The sequence below is a fragment of the Theropithecus gelada genome, chromosome 14, assembly GCF_003255815.1.
Source record: "Theropithecus gelada isolate Dixy chromosome 14, Tgel_1.0, whole genome shotgun sequence".
Classification (NCBI taxonomy): Eukaryota; Metazoa; Chordata; class Mammalia; order Primates; family Cercopithecidae; genus Theropithecus; species Theropithecus gelada.
Genome location: NC_037682.1, coordinates 102,849,326 through 102,871,141, shown reverse-complemented (window position 1 = coordinate 102,871,141; position 21,816 = coordinate 102,849,326). Strand labels below are relative to the sequence as shown.

Genomic DNA, 21,816 nt, shown 5'->3' with positions numbered 1-21,816 from the left:
TGCTTCAAATAGGGTAAAAGCTAGTTGTCTGAGACTCAGGTCTATTTTAAATCCTAAACAATGAGATTAGGATTTAAATATTTAAAGAAATGGAAATATTTGAAGTATGAATAATGAAAATAACAAAGATAAATAAATGGAATAAACATTAAAAAATTTAAGTCTCAAAAGTGAATACTGAGATGTAGCTCAGAAGCTACAAAGTAGCTGCTATGTAAGATGAACAAGTCTAGAGATAAAAGGTACAACATGAGGACTACAGTTAATAAAGTTGAATTGTTAGGGATTTTTGTTAAATAAGTAGACTTTAGCAGCTTTTGCCACAAAAAGTAACTAAGTAACAGTAAGTAATAATGATTCGAAAAGCGAACACTTGAGGTTGGAATGAAAACAACAGATCGCTTGGGAATAGTTAAATTTTGGTCTGTACTTGTATAGTATATATAAATCAAGGCTGATGAGATAGGGGGTATATTAATTTGCTTCACTATAGTGGCAATTTTGCTACATATATGTATTCCATAAGGGTCATGTTGCAAACATCAGTTATACACAGTAAAATTTATTTGAAAAAAATAAACACAGAAACTAGGGAAATCTTAGACACGTGACCCAACTCTCCGCTTTTATAGACAGAGACACTGAGGCTCAGAGAAGAGAAGGGAATTACCCAAGACTATTTGCAGGCAGAAGGAGGGGTTCAAACAGACTAAAGAAGTAGCAGCTTCTCTTTTGGTAGAGGAGAGATGTGTTACCCAAAGTTTCAGGGAAATCAAAGAAACTTTAAGATGATAGAATATACAGCTTCCAATTGCATGTATTTTTCCCTCCTAATACTTCACAAAAAGTCCAAATGCAAATCCCAGATCTGGACATCACAATGTTTACACTTGGTGGTAACTGAATTGTGCACATGATTGGTATAGCAAAGCAGCAGGTGAATGTGGAACTAAACAAAGGTCCAACTAGCAGTCCTGCTGGAAGGACAGCTGGTTTTAGGGACTAAGACAGACAATGCACATCTGTTGTACAGTTAGAGTCTGCCCAACTTTATGGCAATTGCTCTATGTCATAAACACGCCGAATGGTGCCTATTCACCTTCTGTTCCTCCAAAATTTCCCATTAAATACGTACTATTGTCATACTTCTTTCCATTGCTTGTAATATTAACCCTCCAAAATAATTAGGAAAGATTAGTAACTGAGAGACCCAGCTGACCATATTGCTTTATCCTCTATGCCCTTGATGTCAAGATTTTAGAAGCAAATTTAAATGTAAGAATTTAGGATAATGTACAGAAAGAAAATAACTGTAAGTCATTCTGATTTGAAAAGCAAAAACTTGAGATTGGCATGCAAGAGTCACGCTGTGTGGAAATAGTTCACTTTTGGTTTCTATATGTAGAGCATGTAAAAATCAAGGCTGTTATAATCCAAATCTATTTCTCACTTGGGATATTTCTCCTTAACATTCTCCTCAATTCAGACCTTATAAAAACAGAGCCAGAAATCTTCATTTATTTTTCCTTTGGTTTATGTAGGATATTAACTTAAAGGAACTTTCATGTCTATTTTCTTATTGTTCCTGGCTATAGCATTTTGATGAATGAGAAGAGCAAGAGAGCTGTTAGTTTGTCCATAAATCAACAAAATAAATGGAACATCAAACCCTGATTCCTAGGCTCAATCTTAACATCTCCTATACCACACGGCACTTCCCCATCTCCCCAACAGTTTCAGTTCCAAGCTGATTTCCTTTTCTACACAGCAGGTTTTATGTATTTTCCCCTCATGCCAGCTAATGTATATTCAACAATTTTAAATAAATCCATAAGATAGCTTAAGAAAAACTTGATTAAAAGGAACAATGGTCTGAAAATCACTCAACAACTTTCAAAACAAAACTGAAAAATTGTGGCTATTAGGCTTATTGGTTTTTTTTCTACATATAATAAAGAGGTTATTGAATTTTATGATGTTATTTGAAAATAATTCAATGATTAGCTTTTATAGAACTCAACTGAAATGGTGTGGTTGAAAAAATGCAACAATCAGAACTTAATTGTGTGTGTGTGTGTGTGTGTGTGTGTGTGTGTGTGTGTGTGTGTGTATTTGGCACTAGATGGTGGCGAATGGCTCACATTTATATATCTTAGTAGAAGATCTAGTAGTGTGGTAAAGAATAACAGAAAAATTTGAGAAAGAAAAAAGAAAAACCATTATTTAAAAATAGACATACATAGCAATAGTTGTGAAACCACAGAATTATAGCTAAAATGTATAGAAGTGGTTTTAATTTCTAGTCTTTGGTGAAAGTCTCTTTTGATGCAAGGGATATTTTTTTCTTGTTCCTACTGCAAAGATGTGAGAAACATTTCATGGTATCAAAAACAGATGTTCATGAGGGAAACTGCGGTAAAAATGGATCAACAGAGTCTTGTATAAGTTTATCAGTGTCGTCACAAATAAAAGAGCAGCAACTGGGGCATCAAATAGATACCTCCTGAAGTACGCCTATCCAGAGGGGTGGGGGACATAGTTTTCAGAATATGTGAGTATTAGTTTTCTAGGACTGCTGTAACAAATTATCACAATCAGGATGGGTTAAAACTAGCAGCATTGATTCTCTCATAATTCTGGAATTCTGTCCAAAATCAAGGTGTTAGCAGGGCTGTGAGCCCATCAGACTCTAGAGGAGAATTTGCCTTTGCCTTTTCAAGCTTCTGGTGGCTGCTGGTAGATATTCCTTGACTGTGGCCTCATCACTCCAATCTTTGCTTAAGTGGTCACATTGCCTTTGTGTATCTTCTCCCTGGTGTGTGCTTCTCTCTCAAAACTCCCGCTTGTGAGGGAGGATACTTGTGGATGCATGTGATCATACTGAGAACTCACTTAAATAATGCCAGGTAAGGGCCTCTTCTAAAGATACTTCACTTAACCACAAATTCTGCCATATAAAGCAGAACCCACTGGTCCCAGGGATTTGACATGGGATCTTTGGGGCTCCATTTTTTAACCTACCACGATGTGCTTATGGTAAACCGTATGGTAGGGCCTCTGACTGGTCATTACTCATGCTGTTAGCTGCAAATTTTGAGCATGTCTAATGAATAACTTCTCTGACTGAACTTGCTCGAGATATGAGAATCATTGTGTCCTAGTGCATTGGTATGAAAGAGGGGAGGTGGTCTCAGTATGAGCCACCAAATCAGAGCCCCACAGTGTCTCCCATAACATGATGTTCCATGATTCTTTCTTATTGGGTTGCATTTGCAACAGGGACAGAAATAGGCCCTCGAGAGTGGATGACTAATGTATATGATATCCTTGAGATTTACAGATATTCTAGAGTAGTGGTTGAGAGGATGAAACATCAGTAAGTGGACAGTAAGGGCAATTCATGCAAATGTCTAAAGTCCAAATAACCGCATTTTGGGACTTTATGCATTTAATTATCTGAATTTAAAAAGTCAGTGAAGTGAGGATGAGTGTAAGCTACTAGTGTTGAGATGCTAGATAATATGATGGGGGCAGGAAGTTAAGGGTGAGTTCATACCATCTATGCACTTGATGCCTGAGAATATCTACCATGGTTAGAGCCAGTGCATACTTTTGTTGTTCTAGAAGTTGTCTCCACATGGTATATTTTCTTTTCAAAAAACCTCTTTGTTTGCATGTATCAGAGATTATTCTACTCTAGTCCCCATTGGCCGTTCCCTTTAAATATGGAATGTGGGCCGCGTGCGGTGGCTCACGCCTGTAATCCCAGCACTTTGGGAGGCTTAGGTGGGTGGATTACCTGAGGTCAGGAGTTCGAGACCAGCTTGGCCAACATGGTGAAACCCCGTCTCTACTGAAAATACAAAAATTAGCCGGGTGTGGTGGCACACGCCTGTAATCCCAGCTAATCAGGAGGCTGAGGCAGGAGAATTGCTTGAGCCCAGGAGGTGGAGGTTACAGTGAGCTGAGATTGTGCCACTGCACTCCAGCCTGGCCGACAGAGCGAGACTCTGTCTCAGAAAAAAAAAAAAAAAAAAAAAAAAAAAAAAGGGAATGTGGAATTAGGAGCCATCTGTTACTTGTAAATTGTGCAGCTTTGAAATAATTACTTCCCTTCTCTTGTTCTCAAAGCACTCATCTGTAAACTGGGAAACTGTGTAAATATCAATCCGAGGGTTAAGTGTGTCTGTCAAATGCAACAACACATGAGAAAGTGCACTTTAAACTGTCCTTACATAAATGTTATTATAGTCATCATATTATATGGCTATGCTGCCTGGTATTTTGTCTTCAGCATTCAGTCTAGGGCTGCTTGGTTGCTAAGTTCTTGTATTTTTCAAATATGTAAGTATTTTTTCTTTCCACCAGGTTATTTGGTGTTCAGTGGTATGAACTATGTATTATATATGTTTCTTGTATCCACTTTCTCTGTAAGAGACCCCGTGTCACTGGGTCAATAGCAAGAGCTCAGCAAGTTCTTATCTGAAGAGAGATAAAAACCTTGGCAGTGACATGTGAGGCTTAGACACTTGCTCTTTGCTCTATGGCAAAGTTCTCAAACAATGATGTGCAAAGACACCACCCAAGCAGCTTATAAAAAAATGATACAATGACCACGGCTTGGCTCCAACCCAATAATAGTAGAAATGGGACAGGTCCAGGGATCTGTATTTTAAAATGAAATGAAATAATATGGTTTATTATTAATTATGTTTAGAGTGTCTCATTTTATAAAAAGTAAGAACTCACCAAAAAATAAAGAAAGGAAACAAAACCTGTGACTTGATAGCCACAGATCTTGAGCAAGAAGTCATATTAGGTAAATTTTAAAGAAAAAAGTATGTCCACCATTTGGATCTATGCCTTCATGCCCTTTAATGGAAATTTCCTTTTTCTCTACCTCTGGTATAGTGCCTTATCATTTGTATATAGGCATTGATAATGATACAAGGTGTGAATTACACACTCATTCACCCTGGGCAGACACCATGTTTGTTCCTTGATGATGGATATTACCCTTATGTGCAACTCTTGTCTTTCCAGTTGATAGTTTGCCCGAAACTTTCATCAACTTTCATAATTTAGTTGCTGTCTCATGTTAGTTGCAGTTACTGTGGTCAAGTAACCCATATGATTCCACTTGAAGCTATGGTTCATTTTAAGTAGATTCTGAATTCCTGCTCTCTCTCTCTAGTCTAAGAGACTAGATTTGGATTGATATTTTATTTTTATTATCATTACTGTTTTGAGACAGAGTCTCACTGTGTTGCCCAGGCTGGAGTGCAGTGACATGAACTCAGCTCACTGCAACCTCTGCCTCCCAGGTTCAAAAGATTCTCCCACCTCAGCCTCCTGAGTAGCTGACATTACAGGCACGAACCACTACACCCGGCTAATTTCTGTATTTTTAGTAGAGATGGGATTTCACCATGTTGGCCAGGCTGGTCTGGAACTCCTGACCTCAAGTGATCTGCCTGCCTCAATCTCCCGAAGCGCTGGGATTACAGGCATGAGACACTGTGCCCTGCTGTATTGATATTTTTATCACACACCCCAGGTGATTCTGAGCAGGCACTGTGAGAAGCACTGAACTAGGAGCAGACAAGGAGGCAATTTTTCAGATTTCTCTGTGGCAGATAAGCTCCATTTGTTTAACTAGAAGAGAGGTGGTGACTTAAAAGAAAGGATAATGGCCGGACGTGGTGGGTCACGCCTCTAATCACAGCACTTTGAGAGGCTGAGGCAGGCGGTCACGAGGTCAGGAGTTTGATACCAGCCTGGCCAACATAGTGAAACCCTGTCTCTACTAAAAATACAAAAAAACAAAATTAGCCGGGCGTGATGGCAGGCGCCTGTAATCCCAGCTACTTGGGAGGCTGAGGCAGGAGAATCGCTTGAATCACTTGACCCTGGAAGGCGGCGGTTGCAGTGAGCCGAGATCGCACCACGGCACACCAGCCTGGGCAACAGTGTGAGACTCCATCTCAAAAAAAAAAAAAAAATGAAAGGATAACATAAAATATGCAATAAAAGCTGTTCCTGGATGGGAGGAAATTGAACGTTCATTTGAAGCATGTCCCAGGAGTTTGATTTTGGAGCAGAGTTGAACATGGTGCCAACATTCTCAGCAGACATGCTGGAAGAGCCAGTATCTGCTGTGTATCAGCCCCTGCACTAGTACTGGACATGGTTGCCTCATTTATTTCTGGTCATCGGCTCTCATGCCCTGCACCCAGCTGTTGCCAACAGATGCCTGACATTCACGTGATTATATTTTACTTGATAGAATAGGTGTTTATATGTTGATCTTGGTAACCAAATGATACTGCCATTCTAAAATCATTTCTGAGATCTGATGTAACTACTTAAACATTTGGGGTATACAGTAGAACTATTTATAAAGACACGGATGGCAGATAAAGATTTTAGACTCAGAACGTCTCCTACTAGGATTTTAAAATCTGATTTTGCATGTTACAGAGATTTTTTTTTTAAGTTATCTCTGTTGGGTTTAGAATAACAATTATGTGGATGAAGGTGAGTATTATTCCCACCAACCAAGCCCTTGTTGGTAATCCATGGGTTGGGGAAATGAAAAAGTCAGGACATACCATCTTTCAATTGCTGTGAACCACAGTAGCCAGCCAGTAAGATCACAGAGCTCCTGGTGCTCCTGCTGGCTGCTAACAGATATGCCATAATTTTAATAACAGTTAGAGATATTTATAGCTGGAGGGGACCCCGGAGGTCATTTTGCCTAACTCATTTCATATTGGGCCCAGAAGAGTAAAGTGACTTTCCCAGGGCCACATGACTGGTTCCTGGCAAGGGCCAGGGCCCCTCTCTACTGGTGTTCCTCCACTCCACAGGCTTCTCAGTCAGGAGGAGCACCAGCATTTATTGACTGTGATTTATGTGACATCCAGTTACAAGGGAATAGGAATTCTGTTTCTAAGGGCATATAGTCAATAGCAGATGAATAAAGACATGAAAACTCTTTCAAAAAGGGCATGAAAACCAGCATAAAGTAGACTAGGATGAGATTGAAGTAAAGGGAGTGTAAGTTAAGGTGTAAATGTTGGCACCACTAAGTGAGAGAGAGATCATCAGTCATGGGTTGATTGTGTACTGCGTACCAGTTAAAGGAAGGCTTTGCTTTGAGAATATCAGACCCAGAAAGTGGGGGATTGGTGTGTGGATAAAGGGAGAGGAGAGAGAACCTGCAAGCATCTCAGAATGTGTTAAATTGGGACTTACATTAAGTCTTGAGTTACTTGTTTGCCTGGATCGTTTTTCAGCCAGGAGATCTTTGACTGTATGCTTCACTCTCACGCCTTGATACACTCGTTTGCTGTGGTCTCCTGGGACTTAAGCAAATGGAATAGTCACAACAAATGTGGATGGAATCATTAGGTTAACCTCCCATAGGACATATTTAGGGGCTGATCATTGTGATGTCATTTTCTTGATAGAATGCTAGAATTCTTGGATTTGAAGTGGCTTTGATAGAGTCGCTTCAATAGAGCCCTGTCTCCTGGTCTTTGATAGAGACTCATCTAAGCTCTACAAGTGACAGACACACCGTTCCATCATCTACACAACAGCTCGTCAAAGTCCCTTCCTTGTACTCTGATTTGTCAAGATTTACTCTGTCAAGGTTTACAATTTATGCTTTAATCACAAGACCAAGGATTGGCTGCAACTTGGAATGATGCTTCTAAATGCATGAGGTAGAAGTTAGATTTGTATGATTCAGGTTACAGCATAACAGTATTCCTGCCCTATTATATCTGATGGGAGTGAGCAGGTCAACAGGAGTTTTAAGAAGATTATGTTCTTAAGAAGAAAGTTGTTTGTTATTGGTTTACTGCACGAAATAAATATGTTTTGTTTTTGAAAATCGGTGATTCAACCTGAGGAGTTACTGCTTTGAAATAAGGCAGAGGATAAATAAGGAATCATTCATTCATTTAACAGATATTTATTGAGCACTTACTATATTCACTTACTGAAGACGTTGTAGGTGCTTGGCAATTTACATGTATTACTTCATTTGATCTGTTTTACAGATGGGGAAACTGAGGTCTGGGACTAAATTATTTGGAAGGTCTCATAGCTGCTTATAAGCAATGGAACTGGAATCCAGACTTAGGTCAGTTTGTAGTATCAACAACCAGAAAAATTTGCTGTTTTCATCATGGGGGAATTACAGACAGATAACAGACTATAGAGAAAAGCATTTCCCCAAAGTTCTAAAATTGACAACATTTCTTCTAGGCATAGTGAGAACCTTATTACTGAGGATGGTGAGGAAATAATAAGAGAATCTTTTGTTTGGCCTATTCTAGAAAGCATTTATGCACCAAATTAGTGGTTCTACTAGAGGAATTCTAAGATGTTTTCTAACTCTATAATTGTTGTTCTGTAGTAGGTTAAATAACTTCCATTTAATTAAAATTAAATCCATTATAGTTGAGGTGTTGCTGGCTTACTGGCAAATTCAGCTGGTACAGAATTCAGCATCAGTGTGTGTGGCAGAATATAAAAACAAATGTATGTATGAGCCACATAACCTAAATTAATCTCTAATCTGGCTGAATTTGTAGATAGTCTAGAATATATTTCATTTATGAGTCAAATTGCATTGTAAAAAGGATGAAAGGAAGGAAGGAAGGAAGGAAGGAAGGAAGAAAGGAAGAAATGAAAGCTACAACCAGAGGTAGTATGGTGCATTGGAGAAAAGAGGTTGCTGGTAATCACAACTACACATTAGTCACTAACTTGGAACAATAATAATCTCTCAGTTCCATTTTCCTCATGTGTAAAATGGGTATGATCACCTCTTCTTAGCTGTCTTCAGAGGATCAGAAGGCAAAAATAGGACATACATGTGAAAATTCCTTGAAAACTAACAAGCTTCATATAAAACACTGATACAAAATGAAGAAGAAAAACAAATCCAGGTTTCAAGACAATGTATTATTTAATTCAAGTAAAGCACATACAACCTTATTTCAGCAAAACAAAGTTATTTGAATCATCATTTGGGTCTAATTTTGATGGAATATGGTCTATATATGTTATAATTAAAGAAGCTTGAAATACTTTTTTGAAATCAGCTTCAAATTTAAAGCTTACTGACCTTATGATTGTTCCAAAGGAATCTAAATGTTGCTTCTAGAATTGTGTGTGATGCTCTACTTTTGGAAAAGCCTAAGGCCACATTGATTTATCGATTATTGATTGAGTGTTTTCGGTGTGTCAGAACTGGGGATACAAAAGAACATGGCTGTCTAGTGGGGAGAGAAATACTTTAAAATAAAATAATTGTGAGGCAAACGTGCTAACTGCAAGAACAGAAATATACCTAGGATAGTCAGAGAAACCCAGAATGCATCATTTCCTTGTAGGGGGGAGAGAGACTCAGCGAAGGCAAGGTGATACTTGAGTTGGGGTTTAAAGCAAGGTAGGGTGTGTGTGGTGATGGCAAAATAGGCAGGAAGACAGCACGGGCAAAGTCCTGGAGGCAAGGACAGAAAGAGGAAGTGGCAGGAAGTCAGGCTGGGGTCAATTATGATGTTTCTGGTATAGGGAAAAGTTTGGAATGCATCCTGTAGGCAATGTGCCATTGGGGGCTTTTAAGAGAGTGACGTTGGTTTCATTTGCATTTTAGATCAACTTTTCTGGCAGCTGAGAGGAAGGTGGTTTTGAGAATCACAAAGCTGCAGGAAGATCAGTCAGGAATGTTCTAGAATAATCCAGGCAAGAGCTAATGGGGTCTGAGTAGTGGTGGATGGGAGGGCAAGGATCAGACAGGTTTGAACATTATTTAAACATGAGAGAGAAGAAGATTCAAAGGTGAAGCTCAAGTTTGCACCATGGAATTGCTCTCAGTACGTAAGTTTCAGAACCATCGTGATGTGGATGGTAATGAAACCAAGAAAGAGGATGAAATCCGTTGGGGGAGTGATTGAAAGATAAAGTCACATGGTGGCACACATAGAAAAGAATAATGAGCACCTGGCATACTGGGGTAAACAGGCCAGTCTAATTCCAAGAGCTGAGAGGATCAGTATCTTTGTAATGCCTCTAACACTGATTTCCAACACACAGGTTTGGAAGCTCTGGACTAAATGATTCAAGATGGAAGCCTGGGGAACAGTCACATTTGAATGGTTGTCAGAGGAAGGGAGGAGAACCCTATGAAGAAGATATGGGAAGACTAATTGGAGAAGAAACAGGAAAAACCAGGGGAATAAGGCATCCTAGAAATCTGGGGAAGAGATTTCAAGAAAGAAACAAAAAAAAAAAGTCAGAGGCAACAGAGTAGTTCAGGAAGATAAGGACAGAAAAACATCTCTTGCTTTCAATTCAGTGGTTGGCATTGAGCTTACCAAGAGTAATTCAGAAGTGTGGGGTGGCTGGAAGGCAGATAATAATGTCAATGGAGGAGGTAGACACAGGAAAGGGAGACTATTTCTTCTTGAAGTTTGAATGAGAAAGGGAAACAAGAGATTGAGTGATAATTAGAGAGAATTAGGGTGTCAAGGAGAGGTTTGCTTATGTTCTTATATCTATTTATGCATTTATGAGTGAGAGAGAGTTGAAAATATTTAAACAGGACAGAGGGAAGACTAATGGCTTAGAAAAGAGAGACAGAATGATGGAAAGAGGTCTTGAAAAGGCAGAAAGAAATTAAGGCCAAGGGCACAAATTGACCCTCAACTTCTGAGACTGAAGTACAGAAAGTAAGGGTGTGGGTGGGATAGTGGTACGGCCAGTGACTACGACAGCTCTAGTGCACATCAAGCAGGCTGGTGTAGGAGAGCAACTCCAAACCAGGCAGAACCAGGCAGGGGTCAAAGCCAGACAGACAAGTCAAAGAATATACATTGGTCATTCTCAAATGTGATCCCTGGACCAGCAGCATCAGCATTGACTAGGAACTAGCTAGAAATGCAAATTCTCAGACCCTACTCCAAATGTACCGAATCAGAAACCCTAGGGTGGGGCCTAGCCTTCTAGGTGATTCTGATGCTCTCTGACGTTGGAGAACCACAGATATACATATGAGTTAGGCCTTTAGAAGGTTCCTGTGGAGGTGGGGTGGTCAACTCTAATGTATACAGTCCTGGCTGAGCAAGAGGGGGAGTATCTGACTTACTGAGGTCGGTGTGGACTTAGACAGCTCTGGGAAGGAGGAGGGCCTGGGAGTTGAGGAGGTCCAGGCTGGATCCTTTGTGTATTTGCAGACTGTCTCTGCTTTGGTTTTTTTTTTTTAAAGTGCTTTTTAATTGATGATTTTAATCTGAATTAGCAATCTATACTTTATGTGTATGCCAAAAAGCCTAGGGGAAATACACCTATTCTAAATAAGTTTAACAAATAACCACATGGTGATTAATAGAGGAATAAAGTTCATGAGATGGCAAATATCCAGATGAAAACTTCTGAAGTTTTGTCATAAAACAATCAGTCTTATGTACCAGTTGGCACCGACTTAGTGCAAAGCATGGGGCTATATGCCACAGGGGATGCAAAATAACTTTAGAACATATAGCAGATGTCCTCAAAGAGATATTATTTTAGTGAGAGAAATCAGACATTCACGTGTGAAAGAGCAGGGGAGGGGGAAGAGTACACTTTGGATTGTTGATGAAAGTTTTGTGGGAAGGGATGCGACTTAGGCTGGATTGAGAAGCATGTGGACAGGTTAGGAGGAAGGAGAACAGCCTGGTAGACAGCAGGCATCGGTGAGCAAGAACAAAGAGGCAGAAAGCAGAAAAGATGTGTGCAGGGGTAAGGAATGAGTACAGTTGGAGATACTAGATTTAAGTGCCATATAGATGTAATTGCATTTCAAATGGGTATCTCCAGCCCAGACATGGACTTTAGTCTTGGATATCCAACTATTCTTGGATGTCTAGTAGACATCTCAAACTCCACATGTCCAAATATGAACTGCATTCTTCCTTTCCACATTTGTTTTATCTGAAACTTTTCCTATCTCAGTTGATGGCAGCCCGTCTTTGGAGTCACTCAGTCCCAAAGCTATAGAGTCATTCTAGGCTCCTCTCTCTCATCTTTCACAGTCTATTCTTTAGCAATTCCTGATGGTGCTACCTACAAAATACATCCAGAGTCTGCTGACTTTTATTTACTCCTCTGCTAATATCCAGGCTCCACCCACTGCAATTTCTATAATAATGCAGCAGCCTTCCAACTGGTTTTCCTGCTTCCACCTCCACCCTGCCCTGGTCTATTTGCAACACAGTAGACAGGGTGATCCTTGGAAAAAGCAAGTTCAATTGTGTCACTGCTCTGCTGTAAACCCTACAGTGGTCCACCATGACATTCACAGGAAGAACCAAAGTCCTCATAATGACTTTACATGACCCTGTTCCCTGAAACAGGGTTTCATCTCCGAAGACTCATCTCCTTGCTTACTGTACCCCAGTGTTTCTGAAGTGCCCCAAGCACACTTCTGCCTTAAGACTTCTGCACTGGCTGTCTCTACTGTCTGGAGTACTCTATTCCCCATTATCCACATGGTTAAATGCTTTTGTCTCCTTCAAGTCTTGGCTCAAATGTCATCTTCTCAAGGAGAACATACTTGAAATTGCATCCTCCCCAGAAAATATTACTGATCCCCTTACTCTAGTTTTTCTGTCTATGCTGCACTTGCCACTCTATTATGTCCTATGTCGTTTCCTTATGGAGCACATTTATTATTGTCTGTCTGCTTCTTGCTAGAATGGAAGCTCCACGAAGTGGGGGCTTTGCCTGTTTTTACTCATGGATGCATCCCAAGTGCTAGTGCCTGGAACACAGGAAGCTTTCTGTAAATATTTCTTGAAAACGTTTGTTTTTGGTTGAAAATAATGGACATCTTAAAGGTCTAAAAAGTTGGCTGCAAAAATTTACAGTTTATGTTGTAAGGTACGGAAACCACTGAATTTTTTGGACAGAAGAGTATTATGGCTCTTATATTTTTTGGAAGTTCAGTCTGAGGGTAGATTCTAGAATGGGCTGGCGATGAGAAAACTGAGAGGGTGGGAAATGGTAAAACGGAGGCTAGCCGGAAACACTGGAAATGACAAGGAAAGGACATATTTAAGAGACCTTTCAAGGGAAAAGACACACGCACACGCACACGCACCACACACACCACGCACGCAAACACATGCACACACACCACACACATGCACACACACCACGCATGCAAACACACACGCACGCACACACACCACACACACACACGCACGCACGTGCACACACCACACACACCACACATGCACACACACGAACACACACTCACATGCACACACACGCACACACACATCCACGCAAACACACATATGCACACACACACGCATGTGCACATACCCCACACACCACACACACGAACACACACATACACACACATGCACACACGCTTGTGCACACACATGCACACACACCCACACAAACACGCACATGCACGTGCACACACATGCATGTACACACGTGTACGTGCACACACGTGCACACGCACGCACGCACGCACGCACACGTGCACGCACATATGCACACACATGCACACACGTGTGCAAACGCGCATGCACACACGTGCACACACATGCACACACATATGTGCACACACGTGCACACATGCACGCATATGCACATACACACCAAAAAACAGCGCTATGATGAATAAGAGAAGTCAAGAAGGTCGGGGAAAGAGTCGGTTTTGACGGGGGAAGAAGAATGCAGTTTTTAATATGTTGACTTTGAGGTTGTGGTGACATGAAAAAATAAAAAGTAAAAATATCCTGGAGATATGAGAACCTGGACCTGGTAAAACTGTACATCTAAGAAGCATCTTTAGAATTATGGTAATTGAAGCTAAGAAAGTAAAGTTCTCAAAGGAAGACTTTGTAGCAAGAGAAGAGTAGAAATTCAAGCCTCAAGCCTTAGGAAATGCTACCATTCTGCTACCCAGGGGAAGGGAGGGGACAGAGAAATACTTCAAGGGGGAGGCATGCAGGGAGGAGAGACCAGAAATGTGGGAATGTACCAGAGTAGTAGCATCAGGAAAATGAAAGAAAGAGCGTTAGAGAGAAAGGAATAATCAGTGGTGTCAAGTATCTGGTATTTAGTAGGTGCTCAATAAATACTTACGAAATAAAGGAAATGCCTTAGAGAAGTTGAGGAAAACGAAGGTAAGAAAGACCGTGGAGTCTGGAAAGGTGAAGGTCTTTAGAAAAATGGGAAAGAGCAGTTTCCTAAGAGGTGAGGGTGAAATCTTTCTTTGGGGTTTCATGGGAGTTTGGGTAGTAACAAACCAGGACTGATGGGATAACTGAGCTCTGAAGCAGGGGTGTAGGTAAGTGAGTGCTTACATTTTGCAAAAGCACAAAAGGTGAATTAAAGTAAATTTGAACAAAGCAATGGAAACTGGTACAAATTCTTTAAAATATCATGCTGAGTATTCTTCATGTTTTTGAGAATTCTGAAAGTTTCATAATCTATCCTACCTCCCACCTTTTTTTTTTTTTTTTTGGAGAGGAATGATATTTAGAGTTTAAAAATTTTACCAGGATGCCTACTTCGAAACATTTTTTTCCCTTCTGCATTGTGTCTATTTAAAGAATCCACACCTGCATACACCAGGAGAGCTTAAGAGTTTTTATTCAAATACTCTAGATACAAACTTACATTCAGGTTAGTTGTTAAGAAAACAAAGACATGTGCTTCCGGAAAGAAAGCACAGGCAAATTTAATAGGACTCAACTCATCCTTCAGAATTTGGAAAAAGATGTTTTTGTTTTTGTTTTTTTGCAGTGTAGGACTGTGTTTGTGTCCATGCAACAAATTGTCTCAGTCACGTCATCTCCTTCTTCTCATTTACTTTAATGATGAAGAATTTGGTCCATAGTAGATTTAATGGTGATGTTACCTTAAGATTGTTTTTCAAAATTAAACATTTTCTCCATCAAATCAAACACATATTCTGACATCAATTTGTCATTTAAAATGCAGGTGATTTTTAATCTGTTTTAGTTATTAATTATCAAATACACTTATGGCACTTAAGGCACCTTCTTATTTTACTATTTTTGATGACATTCTCTGAGGTACCTGTTACTGTTTTTAAATTATTTAATATTTTTAAGCAGGAGTTTGTGACTTTATGTAAGGGAATAAAGAGATAGTTCAAACAAAGAAAAAGAAAGAAAAAGCAAAAACATCCCATAACTTTAGAAATAAAAAATTTATATTCTGAGTTACGTGATGGACAACGACACAATTAAGATGGTAGAGAATACCTCTCTGAATTATAGTCCCTCGTGACACTGGAATGTAGCTACACTGTCATTCAAGACAGAGTAGAATTAAAATCCTGAATGGGTCATTGGTGGATGGATCTATGTTTGACCATTCTCTGCCTGTCAGGGAAATGCCAAGAATCAGGCCCTGGACAGTGCAATGGCAATATAGTGTGTTGGGTCAGCGTCTGGCTCAGGTACTGGGGGCATCCCTTATTAAGCAGAAAATAATACACATTATGAAATCTTTTTGTTTGTTTTTGTTTTTGTTTTGTTTTGAGATGGAGTCTTGCTCTGTCACCAGGCTGGAGTGCAATGGCACTATCTCAGCTCACTGCAACCTCCACCTCCTGGGTTCAAGTGATTCTCCTGCCTCAGCCTCCCAAGTAGCTGGGACTACAGGTGTGTGCCACCACACCTAATTTTTGTGTTTTTAGTAGAGACGGCATTTCACCATGCTGGCCAGGATGTTTTCACTCTCTTGACCTCATGATCCGCCCACCTCAGCCTCCCAAAGTGCTGAGATTACAGGCATGAGCCACCACACCCGGCCTATTTATGAAGTCTTAAACTTAAATAAAGACTAACTTTTAAAGATGCAAGGTCAAATCAGTTAACATATTAGGATTTTTTGACGTTTGATTTGCCCACACCATAGGTATCCACAAACCCCTCCTAATGTACCTTCATAGCTGAATCCAATACCCAAAGAAGGTGTGATTAACATCTTGTAAAAAAAGTTGTACTCCAATGTTCGTTGCAGCATTATTCACAATAACCAAGATACGGAGACAACCTAAACAGCCATCTGTTGATGGATGAATAAAGAAATATGATGTCTCTGTGTGTGTGTGTGTGTGTATGTGTGTGTGTGTGTGTGTGTGTATGAATATATAAAATTCAGACTTAAAAAGAAGGAGATCCTGCCATGTGCCACAACTTGGTTGGAAGTGGAGGACATTATGCTAAGTGAAACAAGCCAGACACGGAAAGAAAAATATTGCATGTGGAATCTAGGGGGAAAAAAAAGATCAAATATATAAAGAATAAAACTGGTCACCATAGGTAGGATTGGGGTGGGGGAGGAAATGAGATGTAGATCAGAAAATACAAAGTAGCCAATATGTAGGATGAAAGTCTAGAGATATAATGTACAACATAAGGACTATCGTTAAGCACATTGCAGTGCATTAGGGATTTTTGTAAGTAAGTAGATTTTAGATGCTCTTGTCACAAAAAAGTAAATAAGTGACATGATAGATGTATTCATCTGTTTCACTATAGTAGCCATCTTTACTATCTGTGTGTATATGATAACATGCTGTGAATCTCAAGTATACACAATACAATTTATTTATTTTTAAAAATTGCCACAACTAATAACCAATTTTATGCTGCAGAAGATAGATGCTCTTAGGGCTCTTTCTATCTTCTTATCTTTTGAGTTCAGACTTTGAAGAATTATGGCATTTAAAAAATATTAATTTTTCTTTTAAAGTACTTTACAAGGCATATTTGAAATGTTCCCACTGTCATCATTTGTTAACATTTAAAGTGCTGACTTTTTCAATTTTAAATTTGTTCCTGAACAGGTGGGCTTTGCTCTCTGTTGACCATTCACATTTGTATCCCAGAATGAACAACCGGGGAAAGATCTATATGCAGTCTGAATTCATGAAATAACAGCTCAGACTCTTCCTTAGCATATGTAAATAGAATGACCTTGCTTCTTAGTCTTAAAAGTCTAAAGCAAGATGCATGAATAAAAGATGTTTCAGGTTCTATATGAATGTGAATTCTTCTTCTGCACTTTATAGTTGAGAGCTTACTGAAAATTGTTAACATAAAATTTCACTATATATTGAAAAGAATGCTTTGATATTCAAGTCCTCATTTTATGAAAATAATGTTCAATTGAGTTGATCTTTCAGAATATCTCTGTAAACTCTATGAAGCAAAACAAAATCTAACAGTTAGTAATTAAATGTAACTAGAATGAGGAAATGTTACCAAGAGTTCTAAATAGCTAGTCCTTGATCTGTGTTTTATATTTTTATATGTTCTAGGCCAGAGTTAGGAGATTTCTCCTTAATCTTTGTTTTATGGTACGGCTTTGTGTTATCAAAAATAAAAATTAGGATTAAAGTTTTTTAAAATTATGATAATTTGACATTGACTTACCACTTTCCATTCTGGATGTTTCTGGTGGATTTTCTTCTTAACAGCAGTGCACAATTTCTTGTGAGTGGTGTTTACTCCTTGGTAAGGGGTCCTGGTCTCCTAGAAAGCTCAGCCTGACCCTGGTGGGAAAGCCTTCTACACACGGTAGTGATGCTTCTGAAATGTCTTGCTCTAGATTTGATTAAATGCAAATCCTTTGGTGTGTGTTTCTCTACAATTTGCATCCTCAATGTAGATGATATATGAAGGTACTTTTCCCCTTCCATGAAGATTTTGATTCCCCACGAATGAGTTTCCATTAGGAACAAACTCTCTTAAAAGTTTATTATGAAAACAAGGAATCTCTTATTTCTTTTATGATTAACAGTGGAATTTTCCATCCTTTTAAATTTAGAGTTAGATTTTAAAAATAATATATATGTGTATATGTATGTATGCAAAAGCCTATATTTGCCAGTAGGTACTATGCCTGTAATACTTAGGTTATGGGCACATGATTTTTATCTTTCAGGTGGAGATGAAAATTCTAGGAAAATGTTTTCAATTAGGAATAGGAATCACTATTAATGTCACTTTAATACAATTGGTTTGCCTTTTTATTATGTCTAAAACATAAATACATGATGTATAGCTGAGGTCCCTAATCCTATTAGTACGTCAGAATCAATTGTAAAAGTGGTTAATAATACCTTTGTCCAGCTCTCGCTGCTGTGGAATTCAGAATCTTTTGAAGTAGGACGTGAATGGTTATGTTTTAAAACAAGCTTTCTCATTTTTAAAAAAAGAGTCTTTTTGATACACAGTCAGTGTTGTCAGCTCTCCTGGAGCAAAAAATTTTTAAAAACCAATTTTTAGATACTTTCTGACATTCCTCTCATTCATTTTCAACTACTCACAATTGCTGCTTAACCTAATTTTGGTTCTACTTCCCAGTCCTAAATAGAGTTAGAGTTCCTGGACATCTTCCTAGGCATTCTAGATTTGTACAACACGTGGCATTTCAGGACTTCCAGTGGGTATCATCTAGTGGTTCTCAAGCTTAGCTGTGCCTCTGGTACTCTTGCCCTATGTCAGAGCAATGGACTCTAGAATCAAAATATGTTCTAGAGACTCTAGAGTCTTGGAGACTGGTTGAGGGGTTTTGCAAAAGTCCAAACTATTTTCACAATAAAACTAGTCGGTCATTTGCCTTCTATTCTCCCATTCTCTCATGAAGGCACAGGGGAGTTTTCTAGAGAAAACTCAGCGATATCGTAACAGATTTTGATATCTGATATTGGAGAAGCAGATATGAAAATCCAGCTGTTTCCTATGAAGTTAGTCATTAAGAAAGTTTGCAAAAATGCAAAGCAGTTCAACTCTTCTCATTCAATCTTTGTTTTGGTTTGGTAAAATATATTTTTAAAATAGAAGTTTATTTATGTTAACGTGTAATGATTTATTATTGTTTTTAAATGAATCGTTTTAAAATTCTTAGTTTTAATTTTTAATACATAATGTGGCTATAACTCATATTAAGTAAAAAAGCTCTTGGGGTCCTCAATAATTTATAGGAGAATAAAGGAGTCCTGAAACAGGAATGTTTGAGAACTGCTTCTCAAGAAGAACACCTGTAGTTTAAATGAACTTCTAGGGCATTCTAATGCACAAATCTGAAGGTGTCTGCACTTCTCTTTCTAATGCACAAACCTGAAGGTGTCTGCACTTGTGGTTTCCGCATTTATACAAGAATACCAAAATACATTTGTCTCAATTTCCCAGCTTCCTGTACCTGTTTCCCTCACTCCTTTAAGCAAATGAGAAGAAAAGGAAAGCGTGGTCACGCTGACCCGGCAGCCACCAAGATTTGTATTTTTTTCCAAGCAGGGGAGCCCCAAGAGTCATCCCAATCTATTCTTGCTAACTCTTCATACCAAAAGCTCTGTATTCAAATGAAACATAACATTATTAAGTGAAGTAGTTACAATTGCTTTGTAGATACCTAGGAAGCATGTGGATTCTTCTAAACACTGTGCTTTTAAAAGAGGTTAGAACTTTTTAAACCTTTCAAGCAGCAAAGGAAACCATTTAAAAACAGATATGACTCCCCCTTGCTGATAGAATAAAGACGAACCTTCACAGCATGGCACCTAAGGCTCTCTGTGACCTGGTCCCATCCTACCTTTCTACCTCATCTGTGCTTGCTTCCTTCCAGGCAGCCTGTGCCCTGGTGCAGGTTTTTCATAGTGTGGTCTTGGGCCACCTGCCTCAGAATCACCTGCAATGCTTATAAAATTCAGTCTATCCCAGATTGACTGAATCAGAATATCTGGTTATCATGCCAGATAATGTGTTTGAAGCAAGTCAGATTAGTGGCAAGATTAAAGTACTACACATCTTTCAAGATTCAGCACAACTACCTTCTCCATGTAGATTGTAATTTGCTTGTATATTCACCAAGATTGAGTTAATAGCCCATTTCACGGTGCTCCTTGGATGACTCTCTGTAATGGAACTGATTTCATGCTGCTTCCCATTCTTGTCAGTGGTTTGCATATCCATTCCCCAGCTCCAACTGTATTGTCCCTTTCTCTCTTTTCTTCTCTATAGTCCCACAGCACTTCAATATGTTTATGGTGCTGTGCTCATAGTAGGACCCCAGTGAGGGCCAGCCACGCTGAACCCTCCGCAGAATGCATCAGAGAGGATGGTTTCTGGGTAAGCAGCAATATATAAATGATAAAGTATATCAAGGGGGAGTCTATTATTTTTCATGGTAAAGAAACACGACCATGAGAACAATAGGCCCACCTTATCCACAGGGAATATGTTCCAAGACCCCCAGTGGATTCCTGAAACCATAGATGGTACCAAATCCCATATACACTATTTTTTTTTCTTATACGTATATGTCTATGGTGAAGTTGAATTGACAAATTAGGCACAGTAAGAGATTAACAATAATAACTCATTATAGCAATGTACTGTAATAAGAGTTATATGAATGTGGTCTCCATCTCTCTTTCAAAATATAATATTTTTGGACTGCAGTTGACTACGGGTAACTGAAATCTTGGAAAGCGAAACTGTGGATAAGGGGGAATTACTGCATAATATTTGTCTTTCCACAAACCAAACGGAGCACCGAAGGGTTTATACCCATCTCCCTGTGGGTGGACTATGTCTGAAATTCAAAGATGTAATGAAGTTTGATGTAGAAATATTTAGTGCCCCGTAGAAGCATTTGAGAGATGAGATGTCATTGGAAGAGCTGAAGTGCATTGAAACTGAGAAATTGATTTGCAATAAACACTTGCCTGTTCCTCAAAATACCCTCTAATACATGTGCTACATTTGCTTAGATGCAATTACTTACTCCAAATTGATTACACACAATTAAATATATTTCTTAAAGATTGTTTTCTTATACCAAGGACACAAGTCTTCCACAGAACTGGCGGGATGGTTTCTGCTGGATGCATGTGGCTTTGGCTGTTTACTTCAGTTGCTGAAGGATTCAAAAGCCTGGTACCTGTGTTATCAGGTGGGTTGCCGGGTCATAGCAAGGTCTGATGATGGTCTGGGGCACCCTGTTAAGAAGGAGGGAAAACGAGGGTAAGTTTGGGTAGAATAAACACAGATCTACAGAGCAGAGAAATGACTGGTAGTTTCCCCTTTATCTTGTATTGGGAACACCCCTCAGATACTCCAAACCACAACGTTTCTGTATCAGCCTCCTTATTCATTCCAGGACTGGGCACCTGCTCTGTGGGTTGGGTAGCTCCTGATGACTTGGCAGGGGTTTTGTCGACAAGTTTGCTAAAAGGCAGATATAATGAAGGTAAAAGTGTGGAGGGCAGGTGTGAGGGACCCTGAAGCAGGCACACCAAGGTGGCAACCAAGGCACCTTCTGTTTCCCTTATCCTGCCTTTGTTCTAAGGCTTCCCTATTTCCCAGGCCTATCTATACGGGCAGTGGAAGGAGGTAGGGCTGCTCAGTGGTGTGGGCTGATGCTATGCTCCATTGGCAGAGTGCATGGGAGCCCAGGTACAGGTGAGGCAGGATCCATGAGGAGGCAGAGGAGAAATGTACTGGTGACACAAGAGATGCTCCCAAATGGAGAACAGAATGGGCATGAACAAGTGCATGCGCACCGGGCCCAGTGGGCTCCTCACATGCAGATGCAATTTTCTCTCCTCCCTACACTGGAGAGATGTGAAGAGTTGTTTGACTCAGGCATCCCCAAAGAGGTTGCTGTGTCTGCTCCAGTGACACAAACTCAAGTTTCTGGGTCTGCTCTGTGGACCACATGCTTCTTTGGGGGGTGCACAGTGACCTCTGGTGA

At 39.5% G+C, this 21,816-nt stretch overlaps 1 protein-coding gene across 1 annotated transcript in view; it reads right to left on the bottom strand.

Moving 5' to 3' along the window:
- C14H11orf53 (chromosome 14 C11orf53 homolog) overlaps positions 1-7,362 on the bottom strand; it is a 30,226-nt gene extending 22,864 nt beyond the window's left edge. The window contains exon 1 of the mRNA XM_025357832.1: positions 7,258-7,362. The gene's annotated coding sequence lies outside the window, so the exon portion shown is untranslated. The remainder of the gene's footprint in view (positions 1-7,257) is intronic.
- Between the last annotated feature and the right edge of the window lie 14,454 nt (positions 7,363-21,816).